This window comes from Scylla paramamosain, chromosome 5 (assembly GCF_035594125.1).
Source record: "Scylla paramamosain isolate STU-SP2022 chromosome 5, ASM3559412v1, whole genome shotgun sequence".
Lineage (NCBI taxonomy): Eukaryota > Metazoa > Arthropoda > Malacostraca > Decapoda > Portunidae > Scylla > Scylla paramamosain.
In genome coordinates, this window is record NC_087155.1 from 15070735 (window position 1) to 15091621 (window position 20887).

General features: G+C 39.5%; 1 protein-coding gene across 5 annotated transcripts in view; it reads left to right on the top strand.

Annotated features, from left to right (window-relative positions):
• The window catches only part of LOC135100577 (adipokinetic hormone/corazonin-related peptide receptor variant I-like), a 382588-nt gene that overhangs the window by 114417 nt on the left and 247284 nt on the right, over window positions 1-20887 (top strand). Inside the window, exon 1 of one of the 5 annotated variants that reach the window (XM_064003597.1) lies at window positions 2318-2442. The exons of 3 other annotated variants lie outside the window; for them this stretch is intronic. The gene's annotated coding sequence lies outside the window, so the exon portion shown is untranslated. One more of the 5 variants, XM_064003595.1, reaches the window with a different exon arrangement.

Consider the following 20887-nt stretch of genomic DNA (forward strand, 5'->3'; position numbering starts at 1 on the left):
ATGGTTTTGTCTCGGTACAGTTTCGCGACCCTCTACCAACCTTTCTGCCTTCTAGTCGCCCTGTGTTCCTACATTGCTCGCTTGCTCCAGACATTTAACCTGCCGCTTTATTCCCGCTGTTATTTCTTGTTTGCATAATTCCTAACGCTGGAGGTAATATATGAAATTGCTTTAAATTAATGCTTCCACACCGGATCTCACATCCACCCACTCACCCACCCACCCACCCACCCATACACACACACACACACACACACACACACACAGACTATCACATAACGCATCACCTCGCCCATTTCTCATCCACTTATCATTTGGAACTCCACGCAAACAACAACAGTAACTCAAAGCAGCACAGATCAATGCAGTGGTGTATTTGTTTTCAGGAACATGTCAGGCACGAGATGTATGTATGTATGTATATATGCATGCATGTATATATGTATGTATGTATGTATGTATGTATGTATGCGATCTCGCTAAGACACAATAAGCAAGTGTGGCGAGAACTATGCCTACATGTGGTTTATATTTCTTCATTTATTTATCTATTTATTTATTTGGTCCTTTTATTTACTTATTTATTTATTTATCGAAACACTTTAACGATTGCACGAGGCCTTTTCCTGCTGTAAACTCGGATATCCTAGTGGAAATGCCTGTAATGTTTTTTTTTTTTTACGTATAAATGCATGTATATGTGTAGACACGTAGGGATGTCCTGTGTGCTTGTGTATATCTAGTACACTCGCTCACCAATGCGTTCTTGAATAAACATCATTAGGCATGGTAGCACATAAGTAGCAGGTCATCAGAAGTGTTTATTTATTTACAGTATCTAGTTATCGAAAACCTTGAACGATTTTAAGAGGTCTTGTCATAATGAAACCCCGAATATCCAAATGAAAAATGAACCATGTATTGACGTATGTAGGCATTTAGGTTGGCATTTACATTTGTGCGCATTTGCTACACTTCCTCATCGATGCATTCTCAAATCAACATCTTTAGGGACGGTAACACACAACCAGCAGATGACCCAGAGTGAATTACGTGACGGGGGAAGGATACGGTGTCTTCCGTCTGATGTTTTCCCCGTCACGTCCCGCTGCAGCTGCTCCTCGTCGCCCTCAACACGTCCGGGACTGATCACTCCTCTCAGTACCCGGCGACCCAGTGCCATTAATCAAGGCGAGGAACATGGCTGATTAAACCCTTGCAAGTTGCACCACCTGCAGGCAGATGGTGGTGGTGTGGGGTGATGGTGGTGGTGTAAGTTGCGGGACAGTCATTAGTGGTCGTTACTCTAATTGCTGGTGTGTGTGTGCGTGCCAAAGTTCTGTCTTTATTGGGTGCTGGTATGAGTTTTAAATTAACCTTTTCGTTGGTGTTTTGTTTTTTCTCATTATCATCTGGCATTTTTTTTTAGACATTTTCTTTTTCTTTTACTCATGTCTCAAACACTTCTGTAGCTTAGAAAAGACGCAGCTAACATCCTATTCTCTCTCTCTCTCTCTCTCTCCAATGCTTTAAAAGTTAGCAAATGACCATAGCAGTGTAAAGATTGAATGTGCAGCTTTGGAATGGTAAAGGATGATCAGAAGTCGCTGAGAGAAGTGTGGTAGTGTGGGGATGGTGGTTGTGGTTGTGGTAATGTGGTGGCAACTCGCTATCCCGCCTTTGCCTTCCCTCGACCCTCCTCAACCTCCTGTTTCGAAGCCTCGGACACATGATCGAGTAAATAGGCCGTGAAGGCAAACTTGTGAGAAATCAAACTCAATGCTGGAAGGATCTGCAATCACCCACTAGTATGCCGCGACTCAATGTTTACGCTCACGAAAACTCCGCAGCGCTGACAGTTATGATGAGACGAACCAGCGGCGATCGGCTAAGGGCCATACTCTGAAACACTTTTACGCTACACCTCCGCTACTTTCAAAAGGCTCTAGTTAGTTGAAATTACACGAGTTTTTAAGGATGTTTTTATGGTTCTAGTGACAGATTAACATGATCTATGCATTGTTAACAGAATAAACACTCTTGAGAACACGACTAATTATCTCTGTGGCCTTTGAAAATAGGCGTAGTGAGAGAGCGAAGCGCTCCTGAATACAGGCCTAGTGGCGGAGTGTGACAACTTGAGCGAGTGACGGATCTGCCCAAAGCAAAGAGGGTAGCTAGTAGGGATGCGCACCCAGCAAGGGGGATCGCCCCTCACCTTTACTTCATCCTTTCACCCTAACTACATCTTCCTTAGCTATACTAGCTAAATTCTCTTTCACCCAACTGTCTATCCCCACAAAAAAAAAAAAAAAAAAAAAAAAGGATGCGCGTCGCCAGTTTTCCATTGAAGCTTGTGTGTGTTGAAGGTTGAGGGTTGAGGGCTGGCGCGTGATTGTGGATGGAAAATGGATCACTGACGCTCAGAAGCACCTTTAGCTGGTATGATGGTATTCTTAAACACTTTGGTTTCTCATCAGGATTACTTTGCAGAGGTGATTAGTCGGCTTCTCAAGAACTACCGTATTACTAGAGTCACGAAAATGCCATTCTTGAAAACTCTAATAACCTCCAGTCAGTTAAAAGTGATGAAAGTTTAGATGCAGAAGCGTTTAAGAATGCGTACCTTCAACTCATCATAGAAACAAAGGATTTTGATATGTGGTGCCCGGGATGATGGTGATTTGTGAAGCGTCTCCTGCCCAGAATGGTGAGTAATCAAGTCTAGTAACGCAAAGCAATTATTAAAGTTTGGCTGTCTTCTCTAAGGACCACCAACTTGTGTGTGCCTTGATGGTGCTTCATGATTGTCCAAGTTCCTGGCGTGGCGTGTGAACCTTTGTGTCTGGAGCTCAGGTGGTGGGGTGGTAAGGGAGGTGGAGAGCAGAGTGATATGCAAGTTCAAGGCTATAGATTAATGACGCTTTTCTTTCTTAGTAAATATCTCGTACTTTTAGATTCTTCCTTGGTATGTTAACGTTGCTAATTCTCGCTTAAGCGTTTTCAAGAACATACCAAAAATGTAGCGTGACAAACAGGTTCAAGGTTGTGGGTTATGGACTAGATCTCATTTGCACTATATATATTGTACTTATAAAAGCCTCCTCGTTGTGTTTATTTCACTGGTTAATCTTGCATTTTCTCGCTTCAACAAATTAGAGAATGCACCGAAAATGTAGGGAGGGATAGACCGTTGTAACATGCAAGTTCAAGGCTGTACACTATATAAATATTAAATGGCCTGTTTTCCACTAAATATCTTGTGCTTACGAAACTCTCCTCGTTATGTTTATTTCAATGATTAATCTTGCATTTCTCGAACAAACCGAAAATTCTTGTAATTATCCAAAGTTTTACAGATTAGGACGCCTTACTTTCATTAAACACCGTTACAAAATCCTCTTACTTAGCTTTGTTTCCATTTTCACTCTTCGTTTTCTGATTCAGACAAATAAGAACACAATTGAAAGCAGTATTTGTGTGATTATTATTCTAGTCCGTTATCTGCGCACTTAACAACTTGCTAGAAAATCGTGTTATTTAAGTTGATTTGATTCTGGATTTCCCTTTAACTCATCATACACGAGAACGAAGCAACTAATTAACATTACCACAAACCCCGCATTTATTCACCTTGAGAAAGCTTTTGCTGCACTGAGCAATTTGTCTCAAAAATCCTCTCAAGTTTATTTCACCAGCTCTTCTTGACTTTGTTAATTAAACGTTTACGGAAGCACACAAGAGCCAAGCAGTTAATTAAGAACACCGTGAAGGATCGTAATTACAAAGCACCTGAGACATGAACGCATCTGCTGGCATTACGACGGGCACAAATTTGCATAAGCATCCCCCTAATTACTGTGTTATTTGTAGCATTTCCCTCTGTAAGACTGAGGCAATTAGCAGAGAAAGAGAGAGAGCGAGCGAGCGAGCATGTCAGATTTACTTGAAACACACCAGCAGAATTAATACACACTTCTGAGACAAATGATAGCCCAAGTTCTGAAGAAAGCCGGCGAGGTATTACACGTAGGTAAGAGGTTAATGTATGGACCAGACATACTGTTTGCCCTCGAGTGCTTACGTGTGTTTGGGAGTGAACCAAGTGGGTGGGATCTGGCGGAGGTGTGGAGTAGGCACAGACGGCGGAGAGGAGAAGAAAAACGAAGAGGAGGAGGTCGGCATTAGGTTGGAGAGGGCGGAAAAAATGTACTAACGAGTATAGGGAAGGAATGGGATAAGAGGAAATGGGTACAGGGAGATGAGGGACAGCGAGAGAGAAGCTGCAAGGCGGCGATATAGACAGGGCATGAAGGACAGGGACGAGAAGGCAGGAAGACAGGGATAAGAGTACCGCATGAGAGAGAAAGGTGGGAAGACAAGATGGTGATGGGACAAGGAAGGAGGGACGGTATGGAGACGGAAAGACGGACAGAGCTGGAAAGGTTAGGGGTGAAAGACGAGAAGACCGGAAAATGGGAAAGGGAGAAGAGCTTGGAATGGGGAAATGGGAAGACAGACATGAAAATAGGACGAGATATATGTGACAGAAATGCTGGGAAGGAAAATACGGAAAAAAAGATTGTCAGAGAGAGAGAGAGAGAGAGAGAGAGAGAGAGAGAGAGAGAGAGAGAGAGAGAGAGAGAGAGAGAGAGAGAGAGAGAGAGAGAGAGAGAGAGAACCCAATATTGGTTGTGGCGACACCATTGCATTATTCACAGCACTTGTTTACCGCCACAGTATATTCAGTGTAGGATTAAATATACACTTTTTGATTATACTTCATGCCATATTTTGCCAATCCTGCCTCCCTCCCTCCTTACCTCCCCTACTCTCTTTTCTCTCTCTTTCCTTCCTCCCTCCCATCCTTCCATTCTCTCCTTTCTCTTTTCTTTTTCTCCCCTTTTCCTCTCTTTTCCCACTCATCTTCTTCCTCTTTCCTTCCTCTCTCATTCCTCCTATCCTCTCTCATTCCTCCTATCCTCTCTTCTTTCTCTCTCCTTCCTTCATCCTTTCCTTCCTCTCTTCTTTCTCTCTCCTTTCTTCCCTCCCTCTTTTCCCTTCCTCCTCTCCATGTTTCCCCTTTCTCTCTCTCTCTCTCTCTCTCTCTCTCTCTCTCTCTCTCTCTCTCTCTCTCTCTCTCTCTCTCTCTCTCTCTCTCTCTCTCTCTCTCTCTCTCACTCATGGCTTCCCTGCCTTTCCTCTCATGATTAAACTTTACTTGCTGAGTAGGAGGAGGAGGAGGAGGAGGAGGAGGAGGAGGAGGAGGAGGAGGAGGAGGAGGAGGAGGAGGAGGAGGAGGAGGAGGAGAGAAGTGGAAGGAGGAGTGGAAGTGGAAGGAGGAGGAGTGGGGAAGGAGAAGGACAGTAAGTAGGAGGAAAACAAGCTGAAGGAGGAGAAGGAGGAACGGAAGGACGAGGCACAGAAAGATGGAATGTTAAGCGTAGGAAGTAGAGCGAAAAAATGAAAGAAGTATATAAAATTGGACGCCGATATAGGTTTTTCTTAAAAGTATCTATAATAATTAATGTATTTTGTTTCAGCTACGTCTGTGTTATTAGATTTATTTTATTGGATAGTACTTAGTATTGGTGCTGAACTGAAATGGATAAAATAGATATATATATATAGAGAGAGAGAGAGGAATAGATAAAAAAAAAAATCGGATTAATATAAACTAATCGGATTAATATCAAAATAGCATCAACTTCATAATTATAGACATGGGAACGGATGCTTAGTGATAAGGAATAATAAACAGCTGGTCAACCCCATATACAGTTACAATAAATACACATACAATACGTAAACAAACAACACCCATCACTAATAATCTCGTGGCCCAGCATTCGCACCAAAGACTACCAGGGTTGGTTACTAACAACGACAAAAAGCCAAAAACTTCCCAATGTCTTCTTTAAAGCCCCATGGTGAGGACAAGCCCTAGCTGTGGTCTGTGACTGCTGAGTGGCCAGACATGTGCCTGAGGGAGATGCTAAGGTCATACCCAGACCGATAACTCTTCCTTGCTTACGGACGCTTGGTTTTAAAAGGAAGGGAAGAGATTTATGAGAGGCGATATGCACAGAATTATGGCCGCGCTGACCTCGACCTAAAGATGTCGTGCCACGTGCTAAAGGAGGAGGAGCAGGAGGAGCAGGAGGAGGAGGAGAAGGAGGATTACGTGGGATTACATGAAAAGAACAGACACTAGGTGACGATGATATATTGCCAACAGTAAATTACGAATGGAATAACAATGGAAGTAAGATAGAGCCATGCATCTCTCTGCCCACCTCCACCTCTAGCGACATGCTAACAGGAAATGGAAGGCGACATGCTAACAGGAAATGGAAGGAACACAGTGTTTGAATATATCTTATGAAAAGCGATGAGTTGAACATTTGTAATTAACAGTAAAAGAGAAATGCTAAACTATAAAGTAATGCTTCCTTTCTTTATTTCGCACGTTTTTTATGCATAATATTTGACAGACAAAAGACAAATGGTTGAGATTAATCCTTTCTTAGTCACAAGCTCATCTGAAATACTCCATTTACATCGTACAGTACTTTCTAAACATTATCCTGGTTAGACGTTGGGAAATCTGTCTTTTTAATTCCTTTCCTTGGAAATCCATCTTTTTAATTCCTTTCTTATTCTTGTAGGTGCTTTTAGAAATCATGTTGTGTTTTTAGTGTTGCCTTGTATCATATCACAGTGAAAGGATTAGATATTACGTCCCAACGTTGTTAAATGGAAAATCTGGTCTTTTAATACGTTTCTTAGTTTTGTAGGTGGCTGGAAAGATAGTGTACAATACTTTTAGTGTTGACTTGTTGTATATCACCGTGTAAGTATTAGACATTGAGAAATCTTTCCTTTCAATCCTTTTCTCAGTCTTAAAGGTGCCTGTAAAGATTATGTACAGTGCTTTCATTGTTGTGAGTTGCTGCATATCGCGATGAAAAGGCTGATTACATTATTAACTTGAAAATCTAGCCCTTTTGTATCTTTCTATGTCTTGTAGGTACTTGTAAAAATTGTGTACAGTGTTTTTAGAGTGTTGAATTGCTACATACAGCGATGAAATGCATCAATGCACACAGTAATCCCTCACAGACGATCATCAGGCTTTTGGGATCAGCGAGATTAAACAGCGATACTGAACTCATTACTGGAGGATTTATGTCATCCTCTGATTGCACAGGTGTGTCAAACAGGGAATTCCAGGTGAGCCGCTCCCTCACAATGCTCCCAAGATTTGCTTTCCTGGAATTGTATGTTACTGGTGTAATTTATTTATTTTTGTGTGAATGACAGTTTAATTTGATGTTGATAAGAATTCTCTGTAAGGAAATTTGGATTTTTGTATTTTATATTTTTGGAAGGGTAAATTTAACAGGTTATTTATCTATATTTAACTTTACTTGGTTTTGTTTTACTTTTTTTAATTTAATCTATTTATTTACTTATTTTGAATTTATTATTCTTTTTATTTACTATTGCTATTTATCTATTGGTATCTATGATTTTATTTTACGTATTTATTTTTGCTCCCCATGTTACATCCTTCACAAGTTATAGTCGCTGGTTTCTAAAGGTTCGCTGACCTCGCAAGTATGAATGAAGTCACTGCGACTCGTAAATAATAAAGATAAGGTATTATTGCACCGAGAACATGTATGCAGTGTTCGGAATGGGAGCGCATCCCCTGCAAACTTTATTAAGAAACGAAGGTGAGAGAGGGAAAAAGAGTTAGTAATAAGAAATGGAGGAAGTGAAATGGAAAATAACGATAAAAAAGGAGGGAAGCTGGAGAAAAAAAAAACATAAGAATAAACAAGAAGAAAGAATAAACAAGAAAGAAAATTATAGAAAAAAAATGAGAGAAGAGAAGAATTAAAATTACTAATAGGAACACAGTAATCACAAAAAAAAGAGAAAACAAGATAAGAAGCTAGATAATAAGAAAAAAAACTGTAAAGAAAAAGAGAAGAAAAGATAATTAAAGCCACTAATCGCAAAAAGAGAGACAAAAGACAAGAGAATAAGAAAGAATGAAAAAAGCAAAAGTAAAGAAAACGAGAAGAGAGAAAAATAAATAACATCAATACAAACATAGTAAGGAAAGGAGAGAGAGAGAAGACAAAACAAGGAGAGAATAAAAAAAAATAAAGAAAAAAAGAGGAGAGGAGAATCAAAACCGCTAATAGAAACATACAACATACAAAAAAAAAAAAAGAAAGAAAGAAAGAGAAGACAAGGTGGTGGATGGAGAAACACGCGAAAGAATGAGGAGAGATTGAACGAAACAAGCTCTTTCTCTCTTTAACCTTGCGCAACCACGGCCCGCTTTGTGAGGCTTGAGTTTCGCGGTTTGACTCCCTCTCCGCTGGCTGTGGGCTGCGGATACTTGAGCTGTGGCTGAATGTGTGTGACTCCTGCGGTGATGGTCACTGGCTAGAGACTTCTGGGGTTAGAGAGAGCGACTGATCAACTAGATTTATAGAGTAGATTTCGCAAACAGCTTGGAGGTAAAATATTAAGGAATCTCTCTATATATTTTTTGTCATTCTCGTTTTTTTTATTTTTTTTTATTTCTAACAATTGCTCAAATGTGATTTTTTACTAATGAGTCCCTATTTTCTTGTTTTCCTCTCTCCCTTTTCATCCAGTTCCTTAACTTTTCATCTTTTCTCCTTTCCTCCTTCCTCGTTTCTTAAGCCTGATTGAATAGATTCTACAAGCCACTTGGAGGTGAAATATTAATAATGTGGGTATCTTTTCTTCTTATTCTATTATTTTTCTTTTCATCCAATTCCTTCATTTCTTTTCCTTATCTCTTTTCCTTCTTTCTTGTGCTTAAAAAACGATTGAATATATAAATGACTAGATTTTGTGAACCGCTTGGAGGTGAAATATTAATGATGTGTGCATATTTTCATATTCTCCTTTTCCTTTTCATCCAATTTTATCGTTTTCGTCTGGTTCCTCCAAGACTTCTGCTTATCTTATTTCCTCCGTCTTTCTTAAATCACAGACTGAATGAATGGATGAATGATTTTGTCTCTTAGGGGATAGAAAGTAAAAGTGAATTGAATGACTGAATGTAAAGTTGACCTGAATGCATTGTTAAACCAATAGGCTGCTATGGGATATGAAAGTGATAGTGACTTAATGAACAGACAATGAATCCTTCTGGAGACGCGTGGAGAGAATGAATGATTGGTTGTATAAATGAATAAACTGGTGACCTACTTGGAAGTTACAAGGCGGTAATGAATCGTTGAATAATTGAGCGGCTGAGTGACTAGGTGAATAAATTAGTGAATCACGAGTAAGTTGAAAAGAGAAGTGATTTCCTGACTGGCAATGAATAAATGAGAGTGAAGTGACCATCCGTTTCGAGGTTAAAAACTGTCAAAAACATAAGCTTTTACTGAATAGAGGAATGAATGGATAGACGAATAAAACGACGAGTCCTTTGGAAATTAGAATGTAACAAAAATATTCTCAGATCTATAGCTCACTGACTTTTAATAAGAAAAAAATAACAAAGAAAAGGATGGTGATGAAAATATAATATAATACTCTTAGACCGATTACTGACTTACTTCTGAAAAAACAAAACAAAAAAACAACAAAAACAATACAAAGAAAAGAATAATGAACACGGGCATTTACTTAACAGCCTTTCGACTTCCGGACTAACAGAAAAGGTAACGAGACAACAGCGAGTGTACCTGGGCGAGGAAGACGCGTGAAGCCTTCACTGGAAACACACCCACGAGCTTCCTCCACGAGGCGATATACCGAAACGCGACAATTATACCCCGACGGCAATGTGTTCGATTCGCTGGTGTCGGTGCGGAGATGAAAAATGTATGAGGAGTAATTGCATGCGGCGGGAATGTGATGATTGGTCGGGTGTCCTAGCGTGGATTTATTTCGCTGTTGCTGCCGCCTCCTCGTGTGTTTATGGCACAGCGTTTCATCTGGCAGGTATGTCTTGTATATGTGCAGTATATGAACATAGGTATTGCTTGATTCTCAGGGAAATTACCTGAAAAGAAATGTTGGAATTGTAAATGCCTAGGAGAATAGACACTCGATTACGTATTTAAAAAGAACTCGAGTCACTCTAATTTAACGGTAATCCTCTTAAAGATACTTGTGTTAGTGATGTCCTGTAAATAGAAGAATTAGTTGACCTGGAGGGGAGATAAATAACAAAAAAGTTTGGATTGTAAGTGCTTAAGAGAGAACATACACGTAGTTTCGTATTAAACGAAAATGAAACACTTTAATGTAATGGGAAATGTCTTAACGGGAAAAATACTTGTGTTAAGTGATGTGCTGTAAACACAGGAATTGCTTGACTCTGAGGTGGAAATTGCTCTGAAAGAAATGCTTAGATTGTAATTGTTTAAAAAGGATAGAAACAGTTCCGCATTTGAAAAGAGCATGAATAATTTTAATTTAAAGGTAAACCTGAAAAAAAAAAAAAAATGCGTCGTAATATGTAAATGTTATGCAGTAAAAACATGAGACGCCTTGATTTCATTGGAAACTGCTTAATAGAGATACTTGGAGTGTGGTTGTTTAAAAGATAAAGAAACCAACATCAATCTCTGATTTTCGAAGAAACTTAAAAAGCTTGTGTGCCCTATTTTACTTTTAATTTTTTTTTTTTTTACTTTTATAGCATTGTTATTATAACAATGTTATTATATTGTTATAGCTCGTGTAATAGAATATTATACATGGAACGAATGAAAAACTGAATTTATAAACGAAACGAAAAGACACTCAGACAAAACTTATAATACAATGATGAAAGAAGTGTGGCTACCTTACGCAGTGTGTCGATCGAGAAGAAAAATATCTGAAAGACACTGAAAAACATGTTACCAGGAAGTAAGTGGAGTAAAAACAGACTCCTTGAGGGAGTAAAGACCAGACGTGCGGAGAGGAAACTAGGAAGGAAGAAGAGGCGAGAAAATACCAGAGACAGAAAAAAAAATAAATTAAAAACAAATGCTTCTACCATGGAAGTTGCTGAGATGGAAACCGAGTGAAAAAAAAAAAGGCAAAAAAAAAATGAAGATAAAAAGGAAACCTGACCCCAGAGCAAAATGTATAAGATCACAGGAGGTAAGGCACACGGAAGGCAGGGTTGAGGCAGAGCCACACGTAACGCGAGTAGATAAAACGCTGGCTGCGGAGTGAGAGATGTACAGGTTGCTGACGAGAGAAGGGAATAAAAGTAAAGAGAGGAAGTGCTGGAGATGGATGGAATGAACAGTTATGGTAAAGACTGAAATTTGAAAGAGGAATAGAAATGAAACTTAACTTTAAATCTTTAAACTTGAAAGAGGAATAGAAGTAAAAGAGGCATGTACTGGAAAGGAATTAAATGAAAAAATACTAGAAAAACAATTAACAAGAAATCAAAACCGCAGAAAAGAATTAAATAGAAAGTATGAAAACAATGTAAAAATGGAAAAAAAAAGTAGGAAGAAAAACAATACTGGACAAGAATTAAAAAAAAAAAAAACGCCGGGAACTTACGGGAAACTCAAAGGAGAAAGTTCTGACAAGCAGCAGCAATAAATGGCAGTGTGTGACGTGACCTGCACGTGATTAGAACAAAAAAGAGAAACAAAGGAAACGAATTACAGGAACATGTGAAAAAAAAAATGAAAAGAAAAGACTGAAAAAAGTATACGTAATGAAAAAAAATGTTTACCGTTTCCTGTTATCTTTTATTTATTTTTTTTTGTAGGGAAAGTTAGTGGAAAGCTGGTTTTATTTATTAATTTATTTTTACCTTTTTTGTCCTTGGTCTGTCGTTCAGTGATGAAAAAAAAAATAATGAGTGTGAGGTGGAGGAGAGAGAGAGAGAGAGAGAGAGAGAGAGAGAGAGAGAGAGAGAGAGAGAGAGAGAGAGAGAGAGAGAGAGAGAGGAACTGATTATATAAACGACCTGAATAAAAAAAAGAAACAAAAAAAAAAAACAGGGATTTTCGTCAAAGTCCGACCTACTTTCCCCCTCCCTCCCTCCCGCCCTCCCTTGTATATGCTTATTAAAACTCTCAGATTCTGTTTAAACCTGTAACCCGCTAGCTAACCCGCTCGCCGCGCTCAGGACAAAATTTGCCTAATAAACTCTATCTCCGCAATATATAAAGAAAAAAAAAAATATAAATAACTTGATGGTCGAGTTTTCTTATAATTAGTCAGATGAAAATTTAATATGCCATGATTTTAAAGATTCAGTGCTACAGTGGAATTTTCATCTTAGCATAATTCATCTTGGAGGTCGTAATGTTGTAAGGGGTGGAAAAGATGGGGAGGAGGAGGAGGAGGAGGAGGAGAGAGAGAAGGGGGAGAAAAGAAGAAGAACAAGAAGTAGGAAGAAGAAGAAGGAACAAGAAGAAGAAGAAATAGAAGAAGAGAAGGAGGAAAAGGAGGAGGAGGAGAGAGAGAGAGAGAGAGAGAGAGAGAGAGAGAGAGAGAGAGAGAGAGAGAGAGAGAGAGAGAGAGAGAGAGAGAGAGAGAGAGAGAGAGAGAGAGAGAGAAGAGAAGAAGGAGAAACAAATAGTAGTATTAATACAAAAATGAAAAAAAAAATATGGTAATGATGATTGCTGCTGCTGCTGCTGATGATGATGCTGATGATGATGCTGATGATGATGATGATGATGATGATGCTGGAAGTGCTGAACTGTGAAAGAAAATTCAATGTGTTTATAAATTTAGATAGTTGTATATGATTCTCTCTCTCTCTCTCTCTCTCTCTCTCTCTCTCTCTCTCTCTCTCTCTCTCTCTCTCTCTCTCTCTCTCTCTCTCTCTCTCTCTCTCTCTCTCTCTCTCTCTCTCTCTCTCTCTCTCTCTCTCTCTCTCTCTCTCTCTCTCTCTCAAGGGGAAAAGACCGCAAGGAGAGTTAGAACGGGAGAGCCTTGATTAAGTTCATTAATTTTTATCACCTTCCACCACTTGTCACCACCACCACCACCACCACCATCACCACCACCTATGTTACCGCCTCTACTGTTGTCACTGTTGCCACTGCTTGTCACTCACTGCCGCCTTCACTGTCTCCACTTTTATCAGAATTGTCGGTGTGGTAATGTTCGTTATTGAATATACTAACAAGACAGCTCTACCACCACCACCACCACCACCACCACCACCACCACTATAATCATGACCATACTGGAGACAATAACAGCAGTAATATTTACACCATTAGCACTCCCACCACCTCCATCAAACACCACCACTATCATCGCCGCTAACAACATAACTGACTTTAGTGAAAATTGTAACAGCAGTAACACCTTCACCACCATCAACAACAACACCAACACCACCACCACAACTACCACCACCACCCCCACCATCACCACCACCACCACTTTCAGCGCACATACTCGATATCAGAAATTCGTCAGAACCGGACAGTTTGATGGAGCGGCAAAGTGAAAACCGGTGTCAAATAACAACAGCAAAAAAAAAAAAAAAAAAAAAAAAGAAAAGAAAGGAACGAGAGCGGAAGTCGATGGATGATAAACGAAAGAAAACGTTGAAAAAAAAAGGGAGTAACAAACTTATTCTGGCGACGATAAACTCATTTTCTCCAAATTTCTTTTTTCCTTCAACTTATTTCTTTATATTTACAACGAGGTGAGCAACTTGCAGAAGGAAGAAGTTTGATATTAATCAATCTTCAAGATGCTCATGCAGAACTAATATGTTACTCTCTTTTTTTAAGTTTGATGTATTATTATGTGTTTATCTTTACTCTCTAGATATTAGTGAGCAACGAGAGAGAGAGAGAGAGAGAGAGAGAGAGAGAGAGAGAGAGAGAGAGAGAGAGAGAGAGAGAGAGAGAGAGAGAGAGAGAGAGAGAGAGAGAGAGAGAGTTTATAGGTCATGTATATTGTAGGTAAACTGAATAGATATTAGAAGTTAAAAATTATATTACTGGCCAGAATTACTGGCCAGAGAGAGAGAGAGAGAGAGAGAGAGAGAGAGAGAGAGAGAGAGAGAGAGAGAGAGAGAGAGAGAGAGAGAACCGAACACAAAATCCTCATAATTGACACATGGTATTTTTGTCTCGATTAATGAAACTCCCATGACGGAGAAAATGGCACAAACCAGGATGTCGTTGTCCTTGCAATGGGAGTCGCCAAATATTAGGACGCGGCAAGACAGCATCGTCAGGAGTCAGGGAAGGGCGTCTGGCTGGGCAAACAAGGAAGATTCTGTTTACCTAGTCCCTATTGTGTTACGTCTTTCTGTTTGTCTTATTCCATAAATTCCGCCACTCCTTTTGTATTGCTTCTATAACTTTCCGTAACTGTCTCGTCTTTGCTCCGCGCCGTCTTATGGTCTCTTTTTGGCGTGCTAATACAGGTTAAGATGACTTTTCTTGGTATAATTAAGGATATTTCCTGTTTTTTTTAATTAGATAAAATCTGATGAAAGGCTACAAAAAGGTACATAAAGGTCTATTAAAGAATGTCAATCATTAGTGTTGAGCCAGAAGGATTGCTCATAATTAGAGAAGTGTATTCAAACCTCCCTTTTGAAAGGGTTCAAGTCATAGGCAGTTGTAAGTAACAGGTAATATATAGATAAAAGGTAAGCTCAAGTAATCAGTGAGATTTTTTTTTTTGTGAGAGGTGCTCTGGCCAAGGGCAACAAACAAGTAAGTTATAAAAATGGTTCCAGTCACTAAAGGTTATAGTCAAAAGTTATTCAAAATTATGAAAAGTGTTGATTATTTCTTTGTACTATTGATTATTCTGTCCGTTTTTATTCTACTGCAGTTTGCATCCTAAGCTTGTCACTCTCCCTCTTTTTGTTTTCTCTCCCGTCCATTCTGTAAAACCGCCGCCGCTCACAGTTGGTGGACGGGCAGCGAGCTCCGTCCGGCTCACTCACTCATCTGGTTGGCAGATTACGTACACGCTCAAGTTCCATTTTTGTCTAAAGATCGGTACGATTCTCCAGTATATTTTAAGTGGCAAAATAGTTTGTCATTTCCCACCGGTACAAACCTCTCTATATTTGTTTTCTTTCTTCTCCCTTTTTTTTTTATTTATTTTTTTTTATTTGAGCTTTGGACTAGTGCTTATTTAATTTTGCGTCCTTGAACTTGAATGCTGTTAATAATCATAATCTCTTCATTTACTGTAGCTTGATCATATTTATTTTAATTTAGACTATTTTGTACCTTGAGTGATGCTACGAATCACAATCTCTTGATTTAATAGAGATATACATTTTTCATTATATTAAGTCTAAATTCTGCGAGTCATAATCTCCTCTTTAACTTTGCGTTAAGCTTCATTAACTTTATTAACGTTCTCTAGATGAAACAAAAATTTATCTTATTTCAACATCACTACGAGTCACCACCTGCTCACTCAGTGCAACGTTATCATTGCAGACACCTTGCGCACTTGAAGATCGTAGGAATACCTGCTCTTCTTGCAGAATAAGTTGGTTGAAGGAGGCCGAGATTGTGATCCGTGCATTTATTTCACTCTTTTCACTCATTATAACGATTTTCAAAGGCCACAGAGATGATTAGTCGGGTTCTCAAGGGTGTTCTTCCCTTTGATAATAAAGAATATTTGGTAATACAGAAATTTTGCTAATAAAATCTATGAAATCATAAAAAAAAATCTTTTGAAAATCCTAGTAACTTCCACTACAGCCTGTCAAAATAGCAGGCTGAACCACAGAATGTTGAAGATTATGGTCTATTGTCTCCCTCGTGTTGCACTTCTTTTTTTTTTCTAACGTTATGTGGTTTTACAATCTGCTGCAGTGCGAGGCTTATCTAGTTTCGTGTTGTGACAGAGAGGTGGAAGGGTGAGAGCAGGTGATCTGCCGTAATTGTCGAATGTAGGGACTAAATCTTCACGTCTTTCAGTATCGTTGTAACTGATTTCAGTAATTAATTTATGATCTAGTCTACATAAAATTAGGTGCCTCTCAGTTTCATCTATATTTATTACAAAGAGCAATAGTCTTTGTCTGTCTGTTTGTCTGCCTGTCTGTCAAATAGAGTGAAGGGGTTAAGGAATCTCCAAATATTCCCTCACTGTTCAGTATTATTCATATAAAACTGTATTTCAATAAGATGCAGGAGTCAGGCGTGGCGGTGACCTCCTTAGGCCGTGTGCGTCACTGCTGCATTACTTCTACGCTCTCTCCCATTTTCTTTACGTTAATTCGCCTGGAGGGACTGATTTAATACGGCTTTAATACTATACTACTACTACTACTACTACTACTACTACTACTACTGCTGCTGTTACTACTGCTGCTGCTGCTGCTGCTGTTGCTGTTGCTGTTGTTACTACTACTACTACTACTACTACTACTACTACTACTACTACTACTACTACTACTACTACTACTACTACTATACTACTACTATACTACTACTACTACCACTACTAACCATCATTACTAGCACCACTACCACTACTAGCACCGCTATCACTAGCACCATCACCACCACCACCAGGGCAGCGTGCACGGCGCCAATCATTCACACTCTTTGTGCAATTAACACTGAGAGCGCGTCCGGGGAATCACAATATTCACACTGATATGATTAATACAGTTCCCCACTGGCATTTATTTACTTTGGTCGAGAGTTATGAAGAAATAAATGCTGGAATTATCGGAGGTGAAGCTTTTGCAGATATATATAGTGGGGATTTACTTGTGCCTGCATGCTGTTGCTGTTGTTGTGGTGGTGGTGGTGGTGGTGGTATTGCTGCTGCTGCTGCTATTGTTATCGTTAATCATCATCATCATCATCATCATCATCATCATCATCATCATTATTAATAAGAGTCATGTATATGTACAGTTTTATCGTGTCACCACCAGAAGAGGCGATATCAAAGATCATTTTAAGGGTAACTCCGTCTGATTAACATTATGGGAACTGCAGATTTAGTAAAAGTATTTTTCTCCTATTTTTTCTCCTTGACGCGAAAATGGACGATAGGAAAGAGACCTGGATATTTTGTTACTCTTAGTTTTATGACATTGCCTTGCCCGCTGACGTGAGAAGAGGCGACATCAAAGGTAATTTTACAGATCACTCCATTTTTTTTCTCTCCTTGACACGAAAAGAATTAATTGGAAAGGAAACTGTATATGATTTCCCCTACGTTTTGTGCCCTTGCCTTGCTTCCCTGACATGAAAAGAGGCGATATCAAAAGGTAATTTTATGGGTAACTGAGTCTTGGGGTGCTCCTATATTTATGAGGAAAAATGGCTTCGACGGGGAGTTGGAGGAGCTTCTTGTTGAGGTGGCGCCCCATTATTCTTCCTTAGGCAGGTGCGGATAGAGGCTTCGCTGGGACGGCCCGGCAGATATCCTGAATAATGGAAGGCGTAATAGGACACATTAAAGATGCCTTAGCTGGCTTCCCTTCCCTGGGTCCGTGTGTGTGTGTGTGTGTGTGTGTGTGTGTGTGTGTGTGTGTGTGTGTGTGTGTGTGTGTTTAATGCATTTCTTTTTGTTTTCTGCCTTTTCTTTCTCTCTTTTCTTGTTTGTCTGTTTCTGTTTATGTGTGTATTTTTCTGTCTTTGTCTGTTTGTCCGTCTGTTTGTCTGTCTATGTCTGTCTGTCTGTATCTGTCTCTCTGTCACACACACACACACACACACACACACACACACACACACACACACACACACACACACACACACACACACACACACACACACACACCTAAATGCACCAACACACAAAATACTGTCACGGCCCATCAGGTGGAATGGGTCACGGGCAGTCAAGCAACGTGTATCAGTCACGAGTCGAGGCAAGAGCAGGTAAAGAAAGGTGCAGATAATGGAGTGGTGCATTGAAACGTGGTTCTTTGCACTTAGCTGTCTCTGTGCGTCCTTTTCCAGATGGGTAGAGGCTTGAGTGTTGGACTGTGTGGGTTTGTTCAGGCGAGAAACTCTTACCCGATGTGACCTGTGCTGTTGTGTTGTTGGTGAAATGTTTCCAGTGTGTTGCTTGTTACTTGCTGCTTGTTCTCGCTCGTATCTCCCCCAGGAATTTATTTTAGGCCATATTTTGTTTGGTTTTAGAAATTTTGTATTGTTGCGAGACTACTATGAAATGCTTTAAGCTTTTTTTTTTTTTTTATTCCGGTGAAATGTACCGTCTGTTTTTTTTTTTGTTCGTAATTTATAGAGTTATTTCAATTGTGTTCTTCTATTTTAAAATATCCTTTTTTTACATTTTTCTTTGCTTTGCTGTAAGATATTTTATTTTTGCTTTACTTTTGTTCCTTTTATAGACGTGGTTGATTACTGGATAAGTCTTTTTTTTCAGCTGTTAGACTTTTAGTTTTTCTTTTATTTCTTTTTAACTTGTGAATGAAACCGAATTAACGTACGTTTTTTGACTGCTGTACAGTTCTCTGTAAATATTCAGAATACCATAAAGATATTTGCATGGACACACACAATATAGAGAATAAGAACAGAATTTCGTCTTTTTTCTAGGATACATAACTACTCAGGAAGCTGTAGTACAAAAATGCAGTAATAAGTAATTATGGAAAACATTGTGTGATAGTGAAGGTTAACAATTAGCTCCATTTTCAGCATCCGCACTATTTTCAAAGGCCAGAGAGAGGTGAATAGTCTGGTTTTCATGAGTGTTTTTCCCCATTAACGATGCAGACTCCTTATTAAACTCTCACTGCAATCACGAAAATATCCTTGAAAATCCATATAACTTCGCCTAAGGATTATCAGAAGTTGTTGAGGCAAGATGAGGAAGCTTTAGGGAACACAGAAGGGAGAGAAGGGAGCTGCCAGTCATGAAGTGATTTGGACACGAGATGCAAATGAAATGAAAGTTTAAATGCATTATTCATGTTTCTCATTTTCTGCATGAGAAGTGAATAATGAAGAGAAAAGAAAATAATGTGGTTTTGAAATATGACACACACACACACACACACACACACACACACACACACTTCACAGGGGAAAGCTGTTATTCTTAGCAGTAGAAATATGAGAATATAGTGACAAAAGTACATATATAAAAAAAAAAAAAATAACAAACAAAGGGAATGGAGGGAAGAAATAAAGGAACAAAGGGAAAGGAAATAAAGTGAAAACGGGAATGAAAGAAGAGGAACAGAGAACTTACCAATCAAAACAACGTGGACTCAACACCGTCACCACCTCCTTCCCGTGTCGCTGCTGCTGGTGTTGGTGGTGGTGGTGGTGCTGCTGGTGCCTGTATTTGCCCGCCGTCAACTGCCTCCGCGTTAGGAAAAAAAAATAAACAGAAAAACAGACAAAACAAATGTGCTCACTGTCAGTCTGCTTGGCTCATGGTGTTGACAGCCGCTCCATTAACTGTCACCACGTGCAGGAAGCGTGTCTCCTGCCGGGCCTCTCTTGACAGCGAGGCGCAAAATTAACGGATGAAAATTGTAGTTGTCGTGCCTTCTATGTTGCAGGATTTTTTTTTTTTTTTTTCGCGTTCTGATTTTGTAAGAGACACTTGTGAATTGAAGGGAACGCGATGAGTTAAAAAAAAAAAAATACTCTTGATATTGATTCACTGGAAGACGGCTGGACTCAAAAGTTCGAACCCCAAGAATATGGAATTGAGACCCTTCATCTTTTAGTTCATAATGGTGAGATTTTTTTTTTTTTCATAATTCTTAAACGCTTTGTCCTCTCACAAGACCACAGACGCACAGGTGCACTAGAAAAAATAAAATGCCCGTATAAATCTAGTCAGGATAGACCACCGCATCATTTGAGAATACGCAAATTTTGAGAATACGTATTGAGCCAGACCGTCACAGCCTCCAAGAAATAAGTCTACAGACCAACCATCCAGAACAAACCTAGAGGCGTTTCAGGCTCAAGACTTGTGGGATACCAAAGACAGGTCAGGGAAACGCGACACTAAAAGACAGATGCTACTCCTGTGTGTGAAATATTTGACTCGGCTGAAGTTTGGACAGTCCAGACCAAGCAGTCAGTCAGTCGATACCGAGGGCGGAGTGTCGCAAATATGAAACCTAACATAGCTATTCTTAAGTGCTTTATTTTCTCATAATTACCGTTTTTATAGTCCAGGGAGGTGATTAGTCTTTTCTCATGCATGTTTTTGTCATTGGTAATAAAAAAACACTTGAAGCAATACCTCTAACACCATGAAAACATATCTGAAACTCACAATAACTTCCACTGAATCCTGATAGCAACTGAAACAAGCATAAAAACGTTTTAGGAATATGGACCATAATACAATGGGTTGTGGGATCCTTGAACACAGAAAGGTGGACCACTGAAGAATAAGGCAAAAAAAAACTGAATGACTCACATTGGTATCAATAAGAAGCTTTTGTGTATGTAACCTGTATTCTCTGTGCCAAATATACTACCGACGGAGACGCAGGCTGTAACTCCCACACCCCCAAGAACACCATCATAAAGTAAGGGACGGTACGGAAAATGGAGAGCAGCGGTACGAAAAGCTGCTAGACACAGCACATATTTGCGGTGACCAAACAACCGAGGCATTCCAAAACAGAGTACGAGTAGTAAAGTAGCGGCTTTTGGTGGGAGGGAGGGGGGACGTGAAATAGGTGGAGAGAGTGGTGTCGAATCATGGATAAACAATTAAAAGCGATACATTGGCTGCGTCAGCTACTAGTGCAATGCGGCGTAAATAACTCCTTGCCCCGCGTATTTTGGATTAAAACTTTGACACTGCGAGGTTTGTGAATAGTTTTAGTACCGGCGCTTGGTGTGTCTGTTTTGTGTACCTTTATATGGCCTCTCACTCCACCGGT